We start from the raw sequence: 6847 nt of genomic DNA on the forward strand, positions 1-6847 counted from the left end.
TTTTGACGAGAAGTCTGGTAAATTTTGGTTCACATATTTACATGATGGTAGAGAAGTTTGGGTGTGAGGCTGTCTGTGAAAGTACTATGCTTCAACTACTGGTTGTTTCATCTGATTCAAATAATTAGTATTCGGTGATCAGTCCTGTGCTGCAGTACTAGCGATCGATTTTATATTTAAATTATATATTTCTGGATTTTATATTTTAGGGGCAAAATCGTCATCCCATGGAAAGATCTTCAATATTTAAACAAAAGAAAAATCATATTAAGAGGAAAAGAAGAGTTTGTCAATGGTCGAAACTATAAATCCCATAGATCTGTCTGGTTTCTGCCCGTCTTCCCCATTATTTTCATCGTCAAACACCTATAGATATGATTTTACAGTGATTTTGTTTAGATATTGAAAATGTTTCCTTAGGATGACGATTTACCCCTAACAATATAAAATCCAGTAACATTTCGCTGTCAATTTGGCCGAAAGGACCAAAACTGATAAAAATAACAAAGTTAGGCACCAAAATTAAAAATTTTTAAAGTTGTGCACCAAAAGTGATAGAATATCAAAAGTCGTGGGACCAAAAGTGAAATTAATTCATTGTGTAAATTATACCATCAAGGTTCACTTTGTATTGTGTGTCATGATCTATTTTTAGATATTTAAATTATATATTTTCAGTTAAACAAATTGAATTGTGTGTTACGATCTAAAATGATATTTAAATTATATATTTTTAGTTAAACAATTTGAAAGTACATAATATGTTAATTATAATATATACATAATTTATTAATTAAAGATAATATATTAATTGTCATAAGTACATAATTTATTAGCTGGATATTATGTATAGTGAATTTTTTGAAATTTTTGCTTCATTCACATGTTTAAATAAAATATTTTATTTAGAAAACAAAACTTTTAAAGTCAAACCACATATGTTGATGGAACAAGATAATGAATAAAGTGTTTTTTTTTTTAATTCTAAAGAATTATTATAATTATTCCATAATGAGGAAAATGGAAAAAGAATTCTCTGCAAAATTACTATTTGAAGGAAAAGAAGTGAAGTTAGGGAGGCAGGCGAGTTAAGGAAGGTCCCATTGAACAGTAAAAGAGGGGCAGGGTGCTATGCATTGGTGATTATAGTCAAAACTAGTTAGTGCGGTTTGAGTTGGAAACTTGAATTCAGTGCCAATAATGCATTTCTCTATTTTCCCTCAATCAAACTCACACATCACATTAACACTTCTCACCGTACATATGTCTAATCAAAATCTCTGTTTCTCTGCTGCTCAATCTACCTTAAACACTCTAATTAGACTTTTACTATATTAACTTCCAAATCTTACTTTATAAATTTTACTCTGTAATAAACTACTTTTTTTTTTTTAATATTATGTCAACATCAAGATTTTGTATATAAAAGTAAAAGTTGAGAGTAAAAAATGAGAATACACAGTATTTTTTCACTAATTAAACTTACTTATCTCTTGAATAATTCAATTCTGTTTCTTGAGTCTTATTCCCAAAATTTTTTACCAACACTTCATTTATTTAACTTATCATAAGTAAATCAGTTCATAGATAAACAGTCAATAAATATAAAATAATAATAATAATAATAATTATTTCATATTATTACTAGCTGTTCTATGTACGATGCAGGAAAAAAAAATACTCATGATCAGTGTCCTATATTAAAATCAAGATTATATTAAAGTGGTTTAAAAATATAATAGTAGATACATTTTTAAAAAAATATAATAGTAGTTTAAGTCATAGAATGCATATTTGAAAAATTTATATATTATTACATTATTAAATTATAAAATTTTAATATACCTTTATTCCCCCCTATTAGGATTTTATCATGTGTATGATTGCCACTCCATCTATGTATATTGTTGTAACTCTACTTTTACTACTCCTGCTCTTGCTAGGAATATCTCTTGTATCCCTATAAATACATTCCTTCTTGTACTTTGTAAACACATAAATTCTTGTTCTCAATAGTAGACCAAAGCAGTCGCCAACCGACCCCTAGCCCCAATTAATACTCTACAATCTATCATTTTATCTCTCTTAAACTTAAACTTACTTCATCCAATTATCTATTTTTAAAAACTCAGCTTGTTCCTTTTCTCCATGGTCAAAATCTTAGAGGATACGTTGATAGCACGTTCCCATGCCCGACTTCCTTTGTTCAGGCTCTGGATGGGTGTTCCGTTGTAGCCAATCTTGCGAAAAAAATTGGGTATGTTAGGATTCCTCTATTTTGTCTATGCTCATTTCGCCTTTGTTCGATAAAGTTATATATGCTGCTGTCGGTCATGCTACGTTCCGAGCCCTATGACAAGCTATTGAAGTTGCGTTTGGGTCCTCCTCACGAGCACGATCTCTGCGTCACCTTAGTCATTTGCAGTCTTTACGTTAAGGCGATTCCATTACGAGTGAGTATCTTGGCAAAGCCAAGCTGGTTTTAATTGAACTACTTGTAGAACTCTATACCTATTTAAAGGCATCTGCCCTGAGTACAGTGTGATGGTCACTTCATTGACCACAAAAGAAGTTGCGACAATTGATCAACTAACTGACTATCTCACCGCCCATCATTTCATATACATTGATGACATTCCTCTACTGACTTCCCCACTGTTACAACCCTAAATAGGACGATAACAGATAGGAAACCAAACGAGCAGGCTAGCTTATGGCTCCTAACTGTATTTGAGTCACGACAAACTCACACTTCGAATGTGTGGGGACTCCAAGAAGAATAATTAAAAGAGTAGAATAACATGAACAATATATTTCTCCGTGGTTTGTGGTTCTCAATATTCATATACAATATACCTATTTATACTAAAATACTAATACCTATACTAATTAAACTACTAAATTAATTATCCTAAGTATACAAGGTAATGATATATTATGATATACATAATTTTCTCCTATTGATAATCAATCATCTTCTCTTTCCTTTCATGCTCTCCCCTAATTAAGTCACCAATTGATTCTTCTCTTTTATGCATATCACTCTCCACCCCTTCAAAAAACACCTTGTCCCTCAAGGTGTAGAGAGGGATAAAATAAAACCATTTCTGTGATGAAAGTTCATGCCACTTGGCTGGTAGTCAATTGGTAGAAAAAATGATTCAAAAGATTGTTGAGGGTGATCATGGTATCTAGATGGTCCATTCTCTTGGCCTGCATTGTCTTGTAATACTTCCATGACGTATACTAATAGATGATCTTGTGAAAGAGTTACATGCTCCTCTAGTGTGAGTTTCAATTCTAAACCATTCTCGCGCGCTTTGTGTTGGAATATTCAATGGGATGGTCTAGATACCCAACTTTTTGGTGTTGACCTTCATTTGTAGTCAACAGTGGGAGGTTTTTCATAATTTTCCTGATACGCTGCCATAGTAGGAACTTGGCGCAACTTAAAAAATTGAATTGTAAAGTCCTCGAAATAAATTAGATCAAAATGAATCTTGACCTGCACCAAAAAATCATCCCATGAACACAACAACCCATTACTTTTCATCCAACAAAACCATTCTAAGGCTTTGCCATGAACCATAAGTGACACATGAGAAAGACGTTGTTCAAAAGGCATATCATGATATTCAAAAAATTCTTGTGCGCGGAAAATCCAAGCGTGAGGGTCCTTTCTATCAAATTTTCTGAAGATCAATCTTAAAAAAAGATCGTTGCCAAGTAACAGGGAAATCAGACTGCTCAATTCTCCTTGATGGTGAAGTAATAGTAGAGAGCGGAAAACATATTTGGCTAGGGTGATTTGTGTGGTGTTGGGATGTGTGGTATGTTTGAAGGGAATCAACTATTTGGGTTAAGACATGTATGGAATGTTGAAGAGTTTTCGAAGATTGAAGGTAATAATGGTTCTGGTTATGGAGTTGTTGGCGAATTTCAAACAAGGGTTCTATCCATGATTGACAAGCCAAAGAAACTTGCGATGAGTTATTATTGGCCATGAAAAATATGTTAGACAATGAACTTAAACAATGAACTCAACTGGTATTTCTATATATCCCGTTCATATGTACAAGGAAGAGTAGAACTATTTATACAAGACAAGAGCTAATCCTAGCTACAGACTTTAAACATCTAAACCTAGGGCTAAGAGTGATTCTCTCAACTAATACCATATTTCTCTAACACTCCCCCTTGGAGCATCCAACTTGTTACATATGTATCACATGAACTATAGACTCCACACCTAAGACTCATAACTTCCAAGGCCAACGCCCAAGTCTTGTACCACTCGAACAATCTTTGAACCACGTTGTGCCAAATCAGTCCACAACGCACCTTGTCGCACTAACACAGCTTTTACGGAGCCAAAAACCAGGCCAAACACCACATCGCACCGGCCTCTCACACCCCACACCCTTATCAACGCTGCCTAACACCACAATGTACCTGCCTCTCGCTCCACAAACCATTAGCGTTGCCACACCATAGTGCACCTGTCAGTCTCACCATGCACCACTACCATCGCTGCCCAACACCACAACGTTTCCTCGATGCATGCACGTAAACTGATTCACCCCGAATCATTCTTCAGCCGTCGACCTTCCCCGCGGCATATGCCAGGTCAACCCTAAACCCCTGTTTACTCACACTGAACATGCTGCACTGACTCAACTCAAACCCTAGCTTTGCTCCTATACCACATTAATTTAAAAACAAGCGACAAACTATGATAAACCAAACACAAAGCTCAAGACTTATTAATACGATAAACCAACCAACACAAAAGAAAAGAACCTATTGCCTAATTATTCCCCTTATCAACTTTTACCTAGCACAAACCTACTGACCATCCTAGCAGTAACACAAACCTAACCTACTGACCATCCCGACAACAACACACACCTATTGACCATAGTTGCTGGCGGCCGTCACCAACCACACAACCTGGCGTTGCCACCTACTCCCCCTTGTCGTTGTCGTCGTTGTAACACCCCGTGTTACGGCCTTCAATCCCGGATTAATTATTTAATTAATCCCGTTAATAATAATTAAATATGATTTAATTATGTTAGGTTTACCTTTAATTAATTAGTAAGGTCCACCATGAACCGTGGACCCTTGCCCGAATAAGAATCTTAAGCCTGTCAGGAATAAAGGAGGTAGGCCTTTTACTATTCAGATTATGATTAGGATCCTCTTTAATTAATATGGTCCACTATGGACCATGGACCCTTATCCCTAAAACAAGCCCTAGCCTTATAAGGAATAGAATTAGTAAACCCATACCATTCAGGCCCTAACTAGGAGTCTTAAATATATAAATAGGGAACTTAGGAGGCACCTAGAATCCCCACCACAATAATCTCTCACCACCCAAAGAGTTCCAAGAATCCCCTTAGGAGAAATCAAGAAATCAAGAAAGCTTAAAGAAAGATCCTTCATAGCCAAGGAATTAATTAAGGCTAAGAGGTAACCCATGTCTCAACAAAACCTATTTTCATAGTTATAATTCCCCCTTAGGGTTTCCCCATATTATTGTATATTGGCGAGTTATGATGATTATTATTGGTAATTGATGTGATGATCCCATGGGGGATCTTGATGATCTTGATATTGGGAGATTCTTGATAATTATGGTGTTCTTGATAATTATATGGAGTTCTTGGTGATTATGTGTTGTTCCTGATAATTGTGTGATGTTCTTGATGCTTATGTGTTATTCTTACCGAATCTTGCAATTAGAAGACAAACCGTATTCTTGTTGATATAAAAGTGATTAGAACCCTAGGTTGTATCGTATGATCTTATTCTTGGATTATCGGGTGGGGAAATCGCATGTTTGGGTGTTGATTATATTTAGAAAAGCTTGATAGGTTATGTGCCGTTCGTTTCTTGTATTTGATTCGTTAATTGGCTACGTGTTGTTGTTAATTTCGTTGTAAAGTGTCTAAGCATGGTTTCGGGTTCCACAACGGTTCCCGGGGCGTAAAGTGTGTGAAAAGAGTCAGTGGGGGGTAGGGGACCCGCCACCTACCCACGGCCGTGAAACACCGCCCGGCAGCGGGTAGCCGGCGGGTGGCCCCCCCACCCACCGGCTACCCGCTGGAAATTCCCTCATCTTGGGATCCCGGCTTCCCCGTTTGATGTTCCCCCATTCCCCGTGGTGTCCCAATAGACTCCGTTTATCGTGCCTATGTCTAGTTTGATGTTTCGGGTACCGTTCGTAGGTTTATGAGTCTATTATATTGCATGCTAGTTGAATTGGTATCCCGTTGACCTAGGTGGTAGAAGTATGAACCCCTTAGGACTATTCTTAGTATGTGATGGATCACGCATAGGTTTTGTTATACGTTTTCTCCCCCTTCCTAATGTGTAATGTGGGTTGCATGTGCTTGCTATGTGTTATGTGTGTGTGTTACCCCAATTCGGTTGCGATCGGATTGGTTATCCTGAGCTGCGGTTCAGAAGCTGGCTGCGGTCAGATTGATACTCTTGGGCTGCCGTCCACCGTTTGGTTGCGATCAAACGTTTCTATACGAGCTGCGGTTCGTCCTTTTTCCTGGCTGCGGTCAGATGACATTCTCTTGGGCTGCAGTCCACTGTTTGGTTGCGATCAAACACTATGATGAGCTGCGGTTCATCGGTCGGTTGCGATCGACCCCTCCGTGTTGCGATACGGGGCAGGGTGCTGCGGGGCCGTGTCAGAGCTATATGCGCTGACCCTCATGTATGGGCATGCGATTGGTCCTGTGGCGCCAACAAAGTGTGTTATGTGTTGTGACAGGGACGAGTTGTGATTACGAGTGTCTTGGGGGATGTGACTATGGGATTTATATTGGGG

At 37.5% G+C, this 6847-nt stretch overlaps 1 long non-coding RNA gene across 1 annotated transcript in view; it reads right to left on the minus strand.

Annotated features, from left to right (window-relative positions):
- Positions 1-16: 16 nt before the first annotated feature.
- The window catches only part of LOC109173085, an 8771-nt gene continuing 1940 nt past the window's right edge, over positions 17-6847 (minus strand). The window contains exon 3 of the long non-coding RNA XR_002052841.1: positions 17-157. This is a non-coding gene — a long non-coding RNA (uncharacterized LOC109173085). The remainder of the gene's footprint in view (positions 158-6847) is intronic.

This window comes from Ipomoea nil, unplaced genomic scaffold, assembly GCF_001879475.1.
Source record: "Ipomoea nil cultivar Tokyo-kokei standard unplaced genomic scaffold, Asagao_1.1 scaffold0146, whole genome shotgun sequence".
Classification (NCBI taxonomy): Eukaryota; Viridiplantae; Streptophyta; class Magnoliopsida; order Solanales; family Convolvulaceae; genus Ipomoea; species Ipomoea nil.